This window comes from Taudactylus pleione, unplaced genomic scaffold (genome assembly GCF_031769625.1).
Source record: "Taudactylus pleione unplaced genomic scaffold, aTauple2 ptg000331l, whole genome shotgun sequence".
NCBI lineage: Eukaryota > Metazoa > Chordata > Amphibia > Anura > Myobatrachidae > Taudactylus > Taudactylus pleione.
Genome location: NW_028284732.1, coordinates 2,057,738 through 2,078,975, shown reverse-complemented (window position 1 = coordinate 2,078,975; position 21,238 = coordinate 2,057,738).

Sequence of the window (21,238 nt, the reverse complement as noted above, 5' to 3'; positions counted from 1 at the left end):
TGATTAGGGTGGCTAGGATTACAAGTGACATTACCAATCTGGTGGCTAGCCTTGACAGCATCAATTACAATTTTTTGCAGAGGGGTTATGATCCTTCCCTGTTACGCAAACAGAAAGAAGAGGTATTGAATACTCTGCGCAGCTCTCTATTTATACCTAAGATCAAGAATCCTGAGACATGTATTCCATGGAAAAGCCAATATAGCACGTCTAGTGCGGTTATCCATCGTGCCACTCGAGCTATTTGGCCTCTAGTCACGGCTGACAGAGAGCTCCCCTCCTTAAGAGGCAAGAGACCCTTAGCTTGCTTTACCAGGAGCAGGAATATCAAAGATGTAGAAGTCCATGCCGACATCACTAATTTTGAATCGAGTAACCGCAGCATCACAAGTACTTTTCTGTCCAAGCAACCAGGCTGTCATATGTGCCTCAGATGTACCACCTGTCAAAAGTACTAAAAATAAGTGATAATTAGGGGTTGGAGTAGAATTTTACGAATTCTACCCCAATTGCCCTTTAGTAACTTTAGGTGAAACTAAAATAATGTGAAAAGGGTGTGAAAACACCCTTTTTCACTTTATTTTAGTAAAAATAATGATAATAAATAGAGCCCTATGTCTCACAGGCTTCACAAACCACAATAAATGATCATAATAGATATGCAAATATGCACATGGATACATTTTTAGCTACAAATGCACCAGCTAGTCAATATACAAACATGTTAGAAAAAGATCAGCCCAAATGGGGTGCAGATTATTCTATAAGTCGCTGCCAGCAAGGAAAAAATCATCAAACATAAAAGCCAGTAGAAAAATGCTGCATGGGCACTCTAATAAAAACTGTAGAACCAAATTAACATCATATTAAGGTTAATTCAGCCACTCTCAAATGAGTCAGATACAAAATGCATATACATCAACAGTGAAAGTACCTGTCTATGTAATAAAAAAGAGAAAAAATGTCAACAGGGTACTGCTACTTAATGTTAACTTCCATATAAAGCACCAAAAAACAACATGCTGGGTCCACAAATAAGCAATCTAACTGTGCAGTCTGTATATGTATGGTGAAGGGTCACCAACTACAACATGGTGCCCATAGCACTATGTAGCACCAAAGATGTTGAGACACAGGAAAGAATAATAATAAGCACTTACCGACCAGTTTGTCCTGTTAAGGCCTGCACACGTCCAGCAGGTGTTGCCAAACACCCGCGCAAACAACAAGTAGTACATCCCATAGGTGACAGCCCGGTCTTTAAACTTGGCTGAACCGGAACTGCTATGTCCCACCAAATAACAGCCTGGCGCTAATTAACTACAATTGAATAATAGACCACAGCTGCAAACACCTATGGGTCTGTGTAAACCCAATAAAAGATCACCTGCTGATAATCCCAAACAAACATAATACACTGATGGTGTTGCGCTAATTGGATTTGTAATTACAAATAAATACTTAACGTGGCAGAAATGAATTCAAGACACCAAATAAATATACCATGAATTTAATAAATACACAATAAGCATATCAGTAATGGTATAGAAATGACATAACAATCACCTTAATATTGTAAAAGTCTGTACAGACTATCATATATTACCATGGAACCTCTTGATTCCTAAAAGAAATCTGCATAACTGACAGGTTTACTAAAGAAAACATAGAAATATTAAAAAATTGTATATTGCATGTAAACTGTGACCAATCTTAATCTGACAGTTCTCACCCGATCAAAGTCCACATATGAGAGTCCTAATAACCCCTTTGATTTTACCTTTGGGTTTTGACAAGGGGTAGCGCTGGAATGTTTTCCAAAGGTGTAAACAATACAATGTTATTTAGGAAACACGGACTCCATGCTAATTCGAAGCGCACATATAATCCACCTGTATATCCTGAAGAGGTGTAGCGGTTATTGGTATCTCCAACCACCTGGCCAATGGACAAGGTTATCCTCTGATGGGGAAATCCTGAGGCTGTAATATGGTCAACACATGACCGCCTGGTTATCTCTCGCCATCTTGAATCCAGCCAGCGGGCACCGTCACCGCAATGTGTATCGCTTATGGCTCTCCGTGGAAATAAACGGGTATCCAAAGTCAGCAAAACAACTGTGTCACTTGATGAAAATCCTCTAACTAGTTTCGCTTCCACTACATGAAGCTTTATCAAAGAGCATGAATGATTCAGTGTATTATCTTTGAACCGGAACTGCGCCTTCAGTAGTGGCGTTACATCACTACACCCGGCCGTCCTCTATGCGCTGCAAGGCGGAAGTGCCAGAGCGGCAGAGCGGCTTGTGTTACACCATACTAAGGATGAGGAACTAATTGCGTGTCAACATGAATCATAATGTACTAGGCTTTTACTTTTAGTCTATTAGCTCTCGATTAATGAAAACATTCTAAGGGTTGCATGGTTTATTCGACTGCAATCCTGTCTGCCACTGCTGTGCCACTATGTTTCATAGATGTGCTATATTCTTTTAAACTGTCATGTTTTTATGCTGATACTCTGTTGCCTAGTTTAGCCAGCCAGCTCATTGCAGCCTTTGGCCAATATTGGTGAAAACAATATTGTGAGCTGTTAGGTGGTTAATATAGACTGGAAATGAATAGGAATTAATGTTATTGATGCTAAGAATACTGTAGGAACAAAAACAGGTCAACATTACATGATTTTAGCTGTTCTTATAAATCTTTAAAGAATGCCAGATCCAAAACCAAAACACTTGAGCAAGGTTTCGCCAAAACCAAAACATGATGATTTAGAACCATAACTAAAACATGGTGGTCTACACACATTGCTAATTTTAACTATGTGTATTTTATTTTCATGATTACTGCTATATTAACTTATACACACTAAAGTGTCTCTCAATGAGCCCCAAGATGGATGGAGTAAAGATTAAAAAGTCACAATAAAAATTTTTTGATCGAGCAATTACAGACAACCCTAATTTTCTATACACCTGGTATGGGTTCACTTGATGATTGTGTCAATATCATGCTGTATATCTAAACTATTCTACAGTACACTGTTAGACCCATCTGTGACTTTTTGCTAATACCACTAGAAGTCCTTCCCTGGTGTACAACCATGTGTCAGAATTTGCAAAGACTGAGTCACCCACTTTGAGCATCTCCAGGTGCTGCAGTCATGCTTGGTGGATCTTTAGACATCACAATCATCTCACTATCAAACAGGCACCAGCCCTATGCTAGGTGCAGATTCTATGGCCTCTAATGTTAGCGATTAAGCGTTTGTATGCACACTTCAGTGTTACACCCACAACATTCCCATACCATAAAGAGAAGACAGACTATCTCTGTGCATCTTTATAGCCACCTCCCAATCACCATCCAGGATTGCCTCACACATTTCCAATACCCTTCTCCATGCATGCATCTGAAATAGCAACTGCGACTCTGGGCCTGATTCAGAGCCGGACGCTCTGAAAGAGCGTTCGCTCTGAATCAGGGTTTTTTTTTTACTTGTGCAGCCTCCTGGACACTCGCATAGCTATTGCGAGCGGCCAGGTGATGGTTGCAATGGTCTCGACCATCGCGACCATCGGGGCTTGCGACGAGACCCTTGTGGTAGGGTCTCATTCCCGCAAGCCCCAGTGAGCTTCTGGCTCTTAATCACTCGCGATGTCAGTGGGGCCGCCCCCAAACGGCAGGCGTTGCATCGGGAATGCCTCCGTTTGGCCAGCCACCCCCCCTGCCCGCCTCCAAAACGGGGCAAGCTGTCAATCAACATCGACAGCCGCCCTCTTTTGGTGCGAGACCCGGAGCAACGGAGCACCTGTCGCTAGCCAGGTCTCGCGCATGCACACATCAGAGCCGGCTCCGCTGTGCGCATGCGCAGTGGCAAAACATCAACCCGCTCACGAACGCATAGCGCATAGTGCTTGCGACTGGGTCTGAATCAGGCCCTCTGTATGAACACAGTTGGAATGCTTGCGTGGTGCAACTTAGATGCATGCACAGTAAAAATAAAATAAAAATCCCTCAACTATGTGTGACATTGACAGCGACTCAGGCCCATAATAATATTGCTCTCTTAATAAAATTAAATTTTGCCCTAATATATTAATAAAATAATATTCCCCCATAAGAGAATTATCACTGTTATCTGCCTCATTATTTAATAAATAATGATTGGCCTAATTATAAGTTATTGTGATTCTTCAACTGTTTGGCCTGAAAGATGCAAAGGGTTTTGTGGTGGTTTTGGTAAAAAACTGCCCCAAAACCACAAAAAAACAGATGTACACCGACTGTGGGATACAAAACCCCATCAAAATCACTGAATAATAAATTTAAAACTGCTATTTGGTAAATTAAGACCTATGGATTATATTTACTAAAGGTCAATTTTGGTCAATTTTGGGTTTTTGTTCAATTTGTAGTCAATTTTCATTTATTTTTGCAAATTTACTAAAGGCAAAAACAACTATAAAATCAACTATAAAACTGTATCCAAACCAATGCCGAATTTAGACCAAACATCAATACTTTAGGTGACTACAGGATCCCCTGATTTATTGACAGTGGGTTTGAAAATCAAACAAAAAATGACCACAAAACTGACATGCCAATCACCAAAATATTATACCAATAACAGATTTTAGCTTCTAAAATCCATTCTATTGGTGGGAACTTAATTATGATGCATATAAAAGGTGAGACAGTCTTGTGTTGAACTGTTGTTGTAGGAATCATGGCTATTTAAGGTTATACTATGCTGTCCACTTTCCTGCAGTATGCAAATCACCACCTGATTGAAGAAACCCAGGAGGCAGAATTAGAGGAACCACAGCAGCTTCTTTAGGTTCCCCAAAGCCTATGCAGTTCTAGGTTCTTCCGTGGTCAGTTAAACCTCAATGAATTGTCTACTGGTGAGGTCATACAGATGTTCCACCTCACCTGTTCCAACATAATGATGCTGTATGACTTTTACAAGACTCAGCTTGAGCCAGACATGGCACAGGCATGTGCCGTATCAGGCCTGCACAAGCTGCTGTATGCATAGCATTTTTTTGCCACTGGCTCCTTTCAGTTAGTGTCTGGGAAAGTCATGGGCGTAGCGCAGCCTACATTTAGTAGGCACCTCACCTAGGTCATGGCAGCACTCATCCCCCTCAGTGACACCTGCATCTGTTTTCTCAGTAGTCATAGTGACATGAAGTCAAGGTAGCTTTCTATAGTCTCTTAGGTATGTCTAATATCCTAGGAGCTAGGGATTGCACACACATAGGGCAGAAATAGTGTGCATTTATTTGTTAATCAACATCATGCTTATTTCATGAATGTGCAGGTGGTCTGTGATGCAAAACATTTAATTATGAGTTTTGAGACTGGCTATCCTGGTTCATGTCACAATACCTATATCCTCAGCAACTCATCTCTGTCAGCAAAATTTGAGGCAAATGCCAAAGGGATGGTTGCTGGGTAAGTCAACTGTTTTTTGTGTAAACGCTGCTAATTGTATATTATAAGATTTGTGATGTTTTTTGTTTTGTTTGTTTCCCTAACGGGATTTTGGCTATGGATGTTGCTCCTGGCTTCTGACTCCATTGTTGCATCTGCATTCACCTGCTGAGCATAAGTATAACAATACACATATAGCCACTAGATCCATCATAGAATGCATCTTTGAGTTATTAAAAACTAAGTTCAAATGTATTGATAATTCTGGTGGCATTTTGTTATACAACCCATCCATATTGTGCTCTGCTGCTGTCTATTGCATAATCTGGCATTACAACAACCTCCCCCACCATATTATACAATAGATAGTGAGCAAGTAGGGGTTTTGTTAGCAATGAGTGTCTCTGTGAGCACAGAGAGTGGTAGGCAGATTAGGGCTTCAATGATTACCAAATACTTCACCTGTAAGTATTTGTTTGGATTGTGTAGTGCTTTTTGTTTTCTCAATAAACAGTAATTAGAGAAGCATCTACTTAACTTAGGTGTTGATGTAGTATGCATTGAAAAGAGTAGAGAAGTTGGCAATAGCAACCAATCAGCTTCCAGATAGCATTTGTCACGCTCCGGACTTACTCTCCGCCACTTTCTTACCTCTCCAGTGCCTGTCCAGGATAGCACAGAGGTCTGCTCATGCTTCACATCACTTCAGGCTGGTGCTGAGGTCTGCCTGTGCTGTTCCTGCCCGGTCCACTCAGTGTCCTGTTACTGAGCATGGATATAGCTCTCCACAGCCTATTGCTCAAAGTGTGTTTTCCCAAAATTATGGCACACAGGCTGTACACCAGAGTTCTCTCCTAAACAACAGTATGGACGCAGCCATGTTGGAACCCGATGCTCTTCCTCCACTCAGAGCACTGCTCCCAGACAAGCTGATCACAGCATCCAATACCTGGGGGTTCCTCCCCTATAAATTCTATTTCCTGACTGGCCTCTGTTGCCAGTACAATGTCGCTTCTTGCTGAAGACACAGCTCAGTGCTGAGCTCCCAGGTACTCTGTATCTGAACAGTCCCAGTCTATTATATCCAGTCCCTATATCTGGTAAACATGTCTCCTATACCATTTTGCACACCAGTTTGGTTTTTATCACTGAGACTTGTTCTTACAGCCACCATCGGTTCCAGCCGATACCTCCAACCATCGACCTCATCTGATGCTTCCAACATTGGACTCATATGAATTAAGTTCTTCAATTCATCAACATCGGGCCCAACCAATCAAGTTCATCAATTCATTAATATCGGACTTATATCAATTAAGTTCTTCAATTCTGCAACATCAGTCTCAAACTGATCAAGTTCATCAATTCTACATGAGATTCAAATCCATCAAGTTCTTCAAATCATCAACATCGGTCTCAAACCGATCCAGCTCTCAATCCAGCATCATCGGTCCCAATTCGATTCTGCTCATTCAGTATTATCTCCAGTTCTCATTCCAACCTGCTGTTTAATAAAGACATTCCAGTCTTGTTCTCACCTTCGGGCCCATCATCCCCCTACAGCTACTCTACCTCCTTACAGCAATACATGAGGAAGTCCTGGCTCAAGTCACCCAGGTTTATTCACACCTCCCAAATCTCCTTTTCAGCCTCCAACTCCTGTTTCAGCCCAATCACCCTCAGGCATGACAGCACTTATCAATGACATTATATAACGTGGTCTGTCCAAGCTGATTTGTTGCTATGGGCAACTTTGACACAAGTCCACGTGAGCACTAGTTTCAGTGCTTTATACATGAACACCATAGTTAGTTTTTAATGCACATACTGAACTATATGGATATGAAAAACATTAAATTCACAAAAATTTATTCTTGGCAAATTACCTTTTTTATCTACAAAATATATAATGTTTTTCTCTTTAGAGAATATCAAAAAATATTTTGTATGTGAAACATATTCAAACACATTTACAATGCTTACATTGAATGTGGTAAATTTTGGCCAATAGGAATTCATAAGGAGGTGTTTGAAGATTATTAGTCAATTTTTATTTGATTTGTAGTTTATTTTATAAGTGATATTAGATTAGATTTTGAAGTGGACATCCAAAACCAACAAACTTTACACTCTTAAAAATTGACTTTTAGTAAATACAACCCTAGGTGGAAGTTTTATGACAACAGCTCAACAAAACCAAAATATTCTTTGACAGTGTCATTGTACATGTTGTCACGCATAAAATGGCTTCTATATGTACAAAGATGGTGATTTTACAAATGGACTAAGAGTTTGACCAGAACATGTTAGCAATCCACATGGGAGACTAACATTCTGTTTTTTAACCACTTAGAACTGTACAACACAACAAATACAATAAAGGGGTGGGGGATTTAATTAGTCCTGATAATCTATTGGGGGAGAAAAATGGAAGTAGCCTCAGGCTTTATCGCCCGAGGCTATTCAATTGGGGTCCCTTTTTCTGCCAATACCTGTGTTAACACCCATTAAATGAACGGGTTAAAATGCGTCAACCGAGATTATCGGGGCTTAACACCCCGAATCCGTGAAAAGTTCATGGATTCGAATGTTAAGTGGCTGCTATCCCCCAATAACAGCACACTTAACGGGGATTTCTTCTCAGGTCTCATGAGACCCATAAAGAAATCCCATTACGTGGGCCAAATTGAATAACCACCGGCGATAAATTAGCGCGGCTAATTGAATCTCCCCATGGTGAATTTGCATGTATGATATTCTAATTGGCAAAAAGGAGTTGACTGGGCAGTCTTGGAAAAACAGATTTTTGATAAAGCAAATAGCATGGTCCAAGGTAGTGTTAACTTGGATTTACAATGGGAATGTAACAGTATACACATATAGGTAGACTAGGAATTACTTTAAAGAAATTTGTGAAAGACAACTTCTTCATCCTCATATTTCCTGAGCTGTTTAATAAAAAGAGTGTGAAATGACAGTACTTAAAAGAGTTTACTGAGAGATAGATGCAAAAGGCTCAGACATGATCTTCCACCCAAATAATTATTATTATGGGTTGGATGCAAGATGAATGAAAATGAAAACATACAACAAGTTTGCATAAACATACATAAATGAATAATAAAGTGGTGAGGTTGAGCATATTTGGTGAGCAGACGTAGCATAAGTAGCACAGAATGGGCAGCAGTAGGCACAATTACATCAATGCATCCCATTACTCAAACTCTAGTAATTTATACATGATATGAAGGGAGTCCTGGTGACCCCATCATTTCCATGTGAAGCTACTAAAAATTGGGTACAACAAGCAGCCTATAAGGTAAAATATAGGACAGTTAAAGGGCCTCATATATGATAGCAAGCAGTACTGTGGCATCACTTTTATATTCTGAATGATGCACATAGAAATGTTCCTATTCCCTGCAAATATAGTTGCACCTTCGGTCTCATGACTGAAGGTGCAACTATATTGCTCAGTGCATAGTCGGGGGTTGGCCTTTAGGACCACTGTCTTGATTCATACTTTGGATTGGAATGACTAGCATCACCAGGCTGCCACCAACATTTTGCTATGGGACCTGGCAATTCACTGTTATGTACCTATGCAGATTTTCTGGGCGTGAATCTTGAAATGCACTATGACAAAAAATAGGTGCACATTTATCACTTACCTGGCATGGTCGCATCAGACTACACCAGGCTGGGCTTTTCATGACATGGTTTCATCCGACGTGACCTTTCAAAAATGCCCAGTGGGCGTCTACTGGAAGAGAATCTTCCTATAGCCGCCAGTCTCAGGGGGACCTCCTGGCTCCTCTGCAGCTTTGGATTTCCCCCCAGTGTCTGCTGATCACTGCTGGGCAGTGAACACTGCTCCCCCCCCCAGGCTGCTGCAGAGAGAAGCAGCCACCTGGGACTGTCAGCATCCAGCCCCTCGTTGTGTGATCACCCTGAGGCTGCAGAGAGAAGCAGCTTTTGGTACCTTCAGTGTCAGTTCCCCTCGCCTGCGAGATTACTCGGCAGCTACTTTGCATCTCTCTGCAGCCACTGGGACCTTTAACACCGCCGCCGGCCCCACCTCCCTTTCCTTTGTGATCACCTGGCAGCTGCTTCTCTGCACTTGCCGGGACTGTCAGCGCTGGCCCCCTCCCCTGTATGATCACCCAGCAGCTGCTTCTCTCTGCAGCCGCCTGGACATTCAGCGCTGCCGTCGCCCCCCTCCCTTTTGTGATCACCCGGCGGCTGATGGAAACCATCGATGTTAACAAAACATTAGTGGTGCAAACCTTATGGTCGCGCTCTGCACATGTGCAAAACCCAACCATCGATGGTTTTCTAATGATGGTTCAAAACCATCGGCCATCTATGGTGCAGCCATCAATGGCCAACAATAAATTGATATTTTATATAGTATACTGTTTTTAAAAAAAATTATTAAAATCATGTTGGATAAGCTTTAAATAGATCTTCTTGAGCTAAATCAATCTTAAAAAAAAATTCTAAGCTGTTTTTGGAAAAAATATTAGCCAGTTAAGTGGTTAAATAACATTGTGCATTCCCATCTTTTGCTGTTCAGAAGTGACGATGTCTCCTATTGAAATTACTTTATCCGAAAATATTTCCACATTTGCTTTCCTGTACACATGACAAAAATATAAAGGACTACATTGAAATTCAAGCAAACCTGAACTATTGGATGACTGCTCAGACATTGAATGCTTAGCAGTTTGTTAGACAGCGAATCATTATGGGGATAAGGAGTTGTATTATCACTGGGAAGCCTTGAATGTTATTGGGCACATTAAAAACTAAAGTAAGCAAAACATTACATATTATATACCAGAAATTTGGGGGGTGAATCCTGCGTAGTGTGTTACCTAGCATTGCTGCGACACTGAGCTACTCCAATATATGTAGAACCCATAACATTGCAAATTTCTTGCGCACCTATATGGAGTATAAGGAAAAAAAATGTGATGTTACTGACTGTGATGTGCTTCTACACAATGGCACTTTATGGCCATTACGCAGAACTGAATTGGCCCTTTTCAAGCACATGCCTCCTTGGTCACATTACTATGTGATTGTTTAATAAATGACGGCTAAATATTAGTAACATGTTCAAAGAAGGGGTGCAATCCATTCCCAGACCAGAAACAAAAGGGAAGGGTCGAATGTAAAATGTTGTGCTATTCACTAAAAGAAAATGTTTTTTTGGGCTTCACTTGGGCAGATATTTATTGAATGATGAATATCCAGGGCATTACCTGAACCTTGTGCATGCTGGCCAGGTGTCGTAGTCTATGGCCTATTGTGAATATCTGTCTGCAGTATGAATTAGGCATGTGCAAGGAAAATACAGGAGGAGGGACAGGCAAGGGAATAAGATCACATTAACTGCATTTATTGTATATCATTGAAGCTCTGGACTAAAAAGTTCATTCATAGGATGTGAAACTACACTATATGGCCCAGCTGGAAACGGATAAACTTTAAACCCCAAAATATAGGAAAAGATTTCATGAAATATGTCAGAGTAAATGATAAAGTTATGATCAGTAACGAGGGCATGAGACATGGAAGACTGACACTTTAACACATTAAACATGTTACGGTTATGAGTTCACTTTCCTCTCCTTTGAGACTGATCCTTTAAGCTTTTAACCTCTGGTATATACATATATACGTTTTTTTTTTAACAATTGGTTTCAATTTTCTTTCAATAAAGTTAGAAACCTGTCAGCATATTGATTGATCTGTACAGACAGAAACCAAATCCGTATGTGCTAAAATGAGGTTGTAGAATTGAGAGATAAGAAAAGAAAGGTGGGTAGAAGGTGACATATAACTCATGGATCACCAACTGAGTACAGGGCAAGTTCAGATATGTAACCCTCATATTCTGATATCAATGGAATTGGCAGTTCAGAGAGTAACATTTGTAATGCTGAAATATTAAAAGTCCATAAAGTCCATATGTTAGATAATATAAACAATGGACATAAAAGAGGAATGTTTCCAGAAATATAATATTCACACATCTCAGGTGGTCTTACCAGGGCTGCCATCAGAAATTGTGGGGCCCAGGACTGACAAAATAGGCAGCCCCCCACCCCCGTGTTTCTCCCTAGACAGCACCCCTTCTGTCTCTCCAGACAGCCACTGCATTCAGCCCTTACAGCCCACTTACCTTCTCCTGTGTCTTATTGCTGCTTCTATTCACACTGCGGCTGGTTTCTCTGATGGTGGTGCGGCGCATGTCATGTCATGACGTCATGTGCGTCTTGTTGCAATAAGAAAAGAAAAAAACTTATTTTTACCAGGCAGCCGCAATCCCCATCTCACACATTTCTCTCTGTGATCCCCCCACATTGCGCTCTCTCTCAGCAATCCCCTCCTCATTTCACCGCTCTCTCAGCAATCCATACCTCTCAATTGTCCCACTTCCAGCGGGACACTCCCGTTTTTCTGGGACTGTCCCGCTGTCCCGCCCGTGGGCCGTAGTGTCCCACGGTGGGGGGGAAGTTAGGAAAGCACAAACCGCTGCTCTGCTATGCAGAGCAGTGGGTGTGCAGTAGGAGAACAGATGCTGTTCTCTTATGTAAGCAGAGCCTGGGGGCTGCCCAGCGTCTCGGGGGCTGCCCGGCGTCTCGGGGGCTGCCCGGCGTCTCGGAGACTGCTGGGCACGCCCCCAAAGTGATGAAAATGGGGGAAGCCGTGAGGCTTCGCCTTGTTTTCTGTAAGCTCAGCCAATTTTATTAAGCCATGACCCCTTTACGACCGCGCGTGCCTTCGGCGCGCGACCTGTCCCTCCTTTGCAGGATGAAAAGTTGGGAGGTATGGCAATCCCCTCCATAATGTCCTCTCTCTCAGCAATCCCCCCACATTCCCCTATCTCTGTCAGTGATCCTCCCACATTCCACTCTCTGAGTAAGTGACCCCCCACACATTCCCCTCTGAGACACACACACACATCTGCCTGTCAGATATATGCCACACACAATATAGTTCCCCTTACTTATCTTCTTCTTTCTCCCATTAAGCCCCGTACCCTTTGCTGTCTCCAGCCCCTTTGGTTCCTGGGAAAGGAAACCTGGCTTCCCATTGGAACTCTAAATGTTAAGGTAAACATGCAAACTATCATTTACTTTTGGTTAAATGCCACATTGCCCTGCGATCTATGTGTGGTATAAAAATATGCATGGGAAGTTTGAAAATTTCTGGCCCAAATATATTATCGCCTTCCATCCCGGCCAAATAAATTGCACCGGCGCCTGTGCCAGAATCTTTGCTATCTTCTGTGTGTGCAGTTACTGTATTAAAGCGTTTATTTAAAGAAAAAAAAAGTAATTTACTTTTTTTTTTTTTTAAATTCCAAAAATATGTTGTTGCTGCGGATTGGATTAATGTGCTATGGCAGCTGATGTCTTGTCTGGATGCCAAGTGAAGACAGTAATACCTACAAAAGCTTAAATCCTAATCATGCTCTAGTGGAAGAGTTGTTGTCAATGTTTCAGCTGACAAGACTGCAATAAGTTTCACTGCATCAGATTAATGCTCTGCTTTCTGTTCATTTGTTTCCTTCAACAGAAGTCTTGTGACATTGAAGTTAATTTCTACATTTTGCCAAACATCCACTTTGCAGTGTATTACCAGTTCTGGATCCTGCTGGAACCGTAGATGTGTGGAAGTGTGCCTAGATTGCAAATGTGCATGGGTTAATAGAGCAAGCTGGGGGGGGGGGGGGGTTGGTGGAGGAACAGAGGGAGTTTTATGGATAGAAGGGGTAAATTTACTAAGCTCCGCATCTGTCCATTTTTAAACATGGGTGGGAGCGATCTGAATCGGGAGTTAATTTTTCAAATATATTCCGGAATTTACCAAGCTCCCGTGTTTGGCAGGATCGTCTGTCTCAATGGTGTATGTGATCGTTCCTACCCGTGTTTAATCCCCATGTTTCCTTCCCAAGCAAGCAGCCTTCACATATCAGTGAAATACATGCAGGCTTTGTGTTAAAAAAAATTAACCATTTATTAATTAAGAATTAAGTGCCCCCCCAAAAAGCATAACCAGCCCCAGGCTCCTCAGCCAGTCCTGGCCGACGGGTGCAGGGGTAATAGTGTGAAATATAGATTGGTAGTTATTGTTTTTTACAGTGGAACTACAGATGCCAGCGGGCATGCAATTTGGCACTTGTGGAACTACAAGTGCCAGCAGGCGGTCGGCACCCATACCCCCACTGTAAAAGAATAGTAAAAAAGGCAGTACACACACACCATAAAAATTATAACTTTATTACATACCTAGCACACTCACACATACTTACCTTCTGTCAGATGTAGTTCCACAAGTGCCAAAGGGAAGGCACGCTGGTACCTGTAGTTCCACTGTAAAAACAATAGTAGGAATCTATATTTCACACTATTACCCCTGCACCCACCAGCCAGAGATGCAGGGAAGAGCCCTGGGCTTTAGCGTAAGCCTGGGTTGCTCAGTAGAGGGGGGATCCATTTATTGTGGGGGGTCCCCACCTCCCCTGAGATCCCTGGCTTGGGCTGACTAGCTTGGGGTGTTAATGCTTTCGCCGGGGAGACCTGGTGAAAGGGTCCCCTGGCAGTGGCATTACACCCCAGCTAGATTTGAGTCCAGTGCTGGTTTTAAAAATAGGGGGAACCCCATGCCAATTATTTTCCTCTATTTTTAAAACCAGGACTGGCCCTGGGAGTCCAGTGCTGGTTCCTAAAATACGGGGGAACCCTACACATTTTTACCTATATTTTTAGAACGAGGACTGGCTGATGAGCCCTTGGCTGATTATGCTTTGGGGGGGAACATAATTTTTTTTTTAAATAACCATTTATTTAACAGAAACATGCACTGAAACATACACTGATAACACTGATCTGTGTATGTTTCTGCTAGACACGCTGCTCAAGACAAATCCCGGTCGCCAGGTCACCATGGTGACCAAGTTTTCAGACCTGGCGACTGGATTTTGCAAAGCCGTGGTGGGATCAAGTGGCTGATCCCAGTATCGGCACAGCTGCAGGGGCAGGCAAAGGCCAGTGCTGGGATGCTGTTTCTGCTCCCAGCGCCAGGTAAGCAGAAGCGGCTGGTACCTGGCGAAGGGACCACCTGGCCCCTTCCACCAGTGCCAGTGGTAAAGTGGCGGCTGGCAGGACTTGGCTCCATGTGCGGGCTTACTGTAGCCTTGATACTACGGCTGTTGTTTGGCTCTGGCCAATCACTGCTCACCGCATCATAGCCCCGCCCCCTCATGGGATCTTGTATTAGAGACCGCTGAGGGGGAAAGAGCAGTGTGGTGGAGGAGGGGGAGGAGACAAGACCCCCCGAAGAGACAGAAGCATTCCGGCGGCCGCGGAAGAGGCCAGAAGACACCGTGAGCAAGACAGAAGACAGGAGGTGCCGCTAGCCAGGACCAGAGAGGACTGAGGGGGTGGAAAGTGAAAGAGTTAACAAAGCTCCCCTCCGCAGCTTCTTCCACCGTAGCAGGTAGGCCCTCTGTGAGGACTACTATTAACGCCTCCCTAGACAGCCAGAGTTGTCGGGCACTAGGCCCGTGGGGTAAATCAGGCAATAGGCCTGTGTGCATATAGGCAGACACAAGGCCCAGGCTACATAGGGGGCAATAGGCCCAATATAAGGTATCTGCCCCCCAAAATGGCAAATAGGTGGGCCACCCCAAGCATGTGGGGTAGTGTATGCAAGGTTTTAGTTTGGGACGATGGTCAGGCTCCTATATTTTTAAGCTGGCTACTAGATTTTAGAAAAAATTGTCAAGCCCTGTTTTACACTGTATTTGGTTTTATTACACCTGTGATTATAATCACAATTTTGGTTGTATTCCTGTCTATGGAAAGTACTGCCCTGTTCAGGCGATGGTGTATTAATTTCTAGTTGTATTTTCGAGTGCATTTTAACTTCAAATTCGGCCGTGATCACCTCTAAAGATACAGAAAATACCCCTGTTTTTTTCATAGTAAATTCCTGTGTGTGTAAAAATGGCACTTTAACCCCATGATTGCAATCTCAGACCAACACGATTCTTTACCCGAAAGGAGTTTATTTATATTTATTTATAAACATTTATTTTTATAGCTCTGGAAGCTTCAGTTTTACAGGTGTCTCTTAAGAGCACAGAGTAGGAGTTATATGTACTGAGTGGACACTGATACAGAACCAGGGACATTTTCCAGTGCAAGCATTGTACACTTGGTTAAATATATTGATAGAAGGTTATTTACTAACATACAAAATTGTAGAGCCACAGAGCAAATGCAATTTTTTATTGTAATGGCCTTCAGCAGGGCCAGCAATGCCATCACACAGTGAAAAGGGCCCTGGGGGCAGTACCACCTGCATAATGCTTGCAGGGTGCCTGGAACAGCATTCTGCAGCCAGTAGCACTGCTATATAGCCACCTGGAGCCTCGCAGCCTGTGGAGTTACCCAGGGTGCTCTACTTCCACGCACATTCTTTTTTACACAGGTATGCACATTGATTTGCATGACAAGATGGTGCTAAATGCATTTGTGGACTTTTTTGGTAGTTAGATCCTACCAGAAAAGACATGGATTAGGGCATTGCATATGTAATGTAGCATTTTGCATGCAGATACAGCCGCAATTGCACACAGAATATAGGCATGCTGCATATCATTGTAATCAGCAGAAGCTCCTTGTGCTATCTATTCTGTGTGAATAAGAAGCATTTGAAGGTAAAAAGTTGCACGAACATATGCCAGGCCCGAGCCACACGGAGCTCATGTGTTATGTTAAGTGCGACTTGTAGCACACAGAGGATAGATGTATGTGGACACATCTGTATACGACCAGCCAATATGATGTCATCTTTCTGTCTCTGATGTCACTAAACTAATATATGACCAGACAATATGGTGTCATCTTTCCATCTGTAGTGTCACAACACTAATATGATGTAATCTTTGCATCTGTACTTTTTTCTGGAAGCATATTATAGGCAATAAGTACTGGCTGGGAGGGGGAGGGGGATGGGGATGGGGGTTCCAGACACAAATAATCCTGTTATCAACCTGTTAGTGAATTAAATAAAGTAAGTAATACTGTACAATAAACATTTAAATAGTTATTTTACAATAAATTTGCATCAAATTATTGAAATGTTGACTTTGTTTGTCATAGGATATTTCTGAAACTGGCAATGATGAGAACCAAGACAGTAATGTTTATATACATATTTTTTTTTTCAGACTATATAAGTTATACAGTGCAAGTTATTGAGAACCCCAGAGAAAGCTGGGCCACAGATGGACGGGGATTACATAACAAATAAAAACCCTGCTTTACACTACAACACTATAAATCAAAAAATATATTTTCTCTTGTGTATATTTACTTATTTAAGATCATTTCTAAACTAGTACATATGCAATGTTATATTATGATATTATGTCCTTTTTTATTATTCTATTTTTCTTTAATATTATTGCTGTTCAATCTCATAATTGTCTTATATTAAACGTGACAGCAAGGGGACTTTATAACTGTCTTTAGGTGTGTTTAACTGTTTTTATTAGTGTGATCAAAATGTTCAGTTATAACATTGTATGGAGGAGATGTACTAAACCTTGAAGCGAGATAAAGTGGAGAGAGATAAAGTACCAAACAATCAGCTCCTAACTGTCACTCTACAGGCTGTGTTTAAAATATGGCAGTTAGGAGCTGATTGGTTGGTACTTTATCTCTCTCCACTATATCAGTCTCCAAGGTTTAGTACATAAGGTATTTCTTTGCAAGTATAGGCTGACTAATTTTATAATGAGGAAAACGTGCTGTCCTCCCATACAACACGGAACAACACCTAAATATGCTTTCTCCATCACATATTTCAATTTAAATAATATCCTGTAAACTACATCTCACAAATCAGCTCTTACATTAAGCGTAACATTTTTCCTAAATTATTTCTATTAACTTTTCTTTTCACATGGAGTAATGATTGAGAACCACTTGACTACATTTCTGCAATGAAGATCCTGCTTCCGAGCCTACATATTTTTAGCTGTATGTGCTCTTAATGTGACTCTCTAGGACACTCTGATTGACAAATAGGAGGACATACTGTAATGTACCCTGAAAGCTGATCAATCTGGAAAAGAGAGAATTAGGAGTCTATTTATCAAGCAGTGAAAAGTGTGAAGTGGACCAGTGGAGAAGTTGCCCATAGCAACCAATCAGCTCCTACTTATTATTTTATGTATTTGAGAGCTGATAGGTTACTATGGGCAACTTCTCCACTGGTTCACTTCTCCACACTTTTTGCTGCTTGATAAATAGACCCCTTAGACACTTGTTGAACATTTCATTCTGATGTATTGAGAATCTGCTGTTTGGTAGAGCCTTGCTAACAAGTTAATTTTTTTGTAATAATAAATTCCAGATTGCTTAGTTTAGAGGAAACAGCAACATAGGACTAACTGGGGTAGATTTATTTAAGTGTAGTTTCATCAAACCACTGTTTTTTGTCATTGTTATGTGTAGACTGTAAACCACATGATTTATTAAAGGCCAAACTGCACATCAAACCGCATTATTTCAAACTGCCAGATCTGAAACCGCCTTCTTGAATTTTACACATTGAAAGAATAAGTCGCACAATGTATCAATCTGCGGTTTGCAATGAGTCAATGCACCAGAAAGGCAAACAGACATTTAGACGTGGTTCTGATAGACAAGAATATCCAGTGTCAGACTGGGGAATGAAGGGCCCACTGGGGGAATGCAGCGGTAGGGGCCCATGCTTAAGGGGTGAGGTCAGCCACCAGAAGTGGTGTGGCCAGTGACCACAAAGGCTTGGCTAACCACTAGAGAGTCCATGTTTTTACCCCTTTATAAATATATAGTAAATACTGCAGGCATGTTAATGTACCAGATTGATAACAGCAATGTATTGTAGAGGATATTCCATAGCCCTGGGAATGCAATATAATGTAACATATGTACTGTATAATAATAAAGCACATGATGGCAATCCTGTCTATATAAACCACATGTATTGTACATGTGATAGGGGACCCTTAAAGGAGGGGGTGGGCCCTCAGGCAGTGGGGCCCACCAGGGATTTTTCCTGTACCCCTGTGGACCAGTCTGACCCTGAGAATATCTCAAATGGTATACTACTGTATATCAGTGCAATGCCTAGAAAAAGAAACATTTTCCCATTGACAATTTTTAATTTGGAGTCATTCTGTATAGTGTAGCAGATAACAAGCATAATACATTTAAAGTTTTGTTTGCAGTTAGATTTTGTGCTACAAGAAAACTGAATCCTTCCAATTGATTCAAATGTAACACTACGGCTCAATCAAGCGAAATTGTGAGAAACAAGGGGCAAAAATGAAACAGTGTAAATTACATAAATATAAAAACCTTCCAGCAAAGATTTTGAATGCAGAGGTTATGCAAAGGTTATTTTGATTTTGTTGTGTGGTATGAGGATTAAAGTGAAAACTAGTAGTTTGCAATAAACAGCATGTAATATGGTCTAGATTGCACACAGTGTGCTTTAAATCGTTGGAATTTTGCAATCTACCACACATCAGATGCGGTTTCCATTATCAGCCTCCAAATACAGGATAGCAGATTGCAAACTCCATCTGATATGTAGCAGCGTCCAAACTGCAAACATAACTGCTACTCAATAACTTTCCCCTATATGGAAATGACCCCTGGACATGGCACTTTTTGTATTGTTTATATCTTAATGTATTAAGTAAACAGAACAAGAATCAATGCTTAGCACTGAATTCAGCATACAAGAGAAAAAGCACTAAGCAATTAGTTAATAATATAAAAGAAAAAGGTGAAAAAAACATTGACAGGAACAAAAACTTACAAGAATCATAATAAAAATTGAGAATGAGTACCCGGAAATCAAGAACATTAAGCAACTGTCTACTCCCCCTTAGCTTTCTTCATATAACCTCACTCTCCTCTGATGTATTACTCAAGAAAACCTTTCCTTCCAACTCCTTATTGTTCACTGTAGCCTCACTGTAGACTAATCCTCCATATAACATTGGAATTAATCCTGCTTTGTATTAACACCAGGTCCTGTACAGTCTCTAATGTAGAAATAATGGATTCTATATTTAACAGAACCCTCCTCCGAGATATAACGCTTGAATGAAGGGGATTAATGGCCCTTTTAGTGGATGCTGAGCCAGCTGATCCTAACACTTTACCTGTAGTCTGCACTGATCACTGCTAACAAATGCTTTGAATTATGGCCAGGGAATATATGGAGAAAAATAAAGACAATGTTAAGCCTACAGTGTTGGTGCATTTTAGGATGTGATGAACTTTGCAGGTCTTTGGGTTCAAAATATTATTGCAAATCTAAAGTACAATGTTGTACCTGCAAGAGATGCTCCCCTCCCAGCTGTGTGCTCTGGAAATCATGGCGAGAAAAACTGACTGAAGTCCAATGCATATTGTTGCACATGAGATTACTTGCAGTGCAATGTGCACTACAAACCAGCTTTAGTTCCACCGTGTCTCTCAGTTTGTGCGATTGTGCCTAAACTTCTAACAAGCTGCATAACAGAGCAAGATGTTGGTATACTGTATAGTATGTGAGGGGAAATTTGTACATCAAGGTACATAACCATAGTTGCAAGCTGCGAGTATTTATTCACAGTGTGAGTGACAGTCAGGGAGCGTTTGGGGAGGCAACGGGGAGTGTCTGCTAAAAAACGCTGTTGTGTCTTGATTGTTTCAGGGCTGTGTCACATCCTGCATCTGCGATTCCACATGCAGGAAACAGCACTCTGGCATCTCAGATATGGCAGACATTCTGAGCGACCATAGACTTAGTCGAGTAGTCGATGTTTGCCTGATCTGCATTCGCAGTTACGGATACCTGCGATGGCACATGGTGGGCGTCATAGTACAAGTCCCAGTCGGTGTTGCAGTAGCATATTTTCGTACATTCACAGCTATGAAAATCACTGCTGTAGCAGCAACAGCATACAACTTTGAATCAGGCCCTGTATGTATATGTGTGTGACTGTATGTATGTGACTGTTATGTGTATATGTGTGTGACTGTATGTGTGTGACTGTATGCAGTGTTCTCCCAAGAAAATTTTTCCAGCCAGGTGGCATCAAGAAGTAGTCGGGTGGGGCCTTCACAATAAAATATTTTAAACCGTTACCTTATAATGATTTAAACTTGAAATAACATTTTGTATATTAATTGTCCTCTTATTAGAGGCCCAGTCGTCGGATTATGAAAAAGCTGCGAAGTCTGTAGGATCTGGTTCTTTTTATACAGCTCCCAGATACTGTCCCCACTTGCAGGCTCCCAAAGAGCCGGGTGGTAGGCTGTTTCTTGCCGGGTGGTGCACCCGCAAAAAACAGCCTGGGGAGAACACTGGTATGTATGTGACTGTTATGTGTATATGTGTGTGACTATATGTATGTACTGTATGTCTGTATGTGTATGATTTTATGTATATATAAAAATTTGGGAGGACAGTCCCGCTTTACTAGGACTGTCCCACCATCCCAAAGAGGCAGGGGGGAGGGGAGGCATCCCAGCAGCTTGGAAAGAGCTGTGTACACCCCGAGTGTGACGCAAAACAGGGGTGTGACGTGGCCATATTTCCTTTTTATGAACACACTGAAGACATGCACGCGAGGACCCAATCCCTGCATCCCAAATATTGCTCTTTAGGACACATCAGACTTAAGTGCCCCAGGCCCCGCAAAGCCTAAATCCAACTCTGCAGAGCAG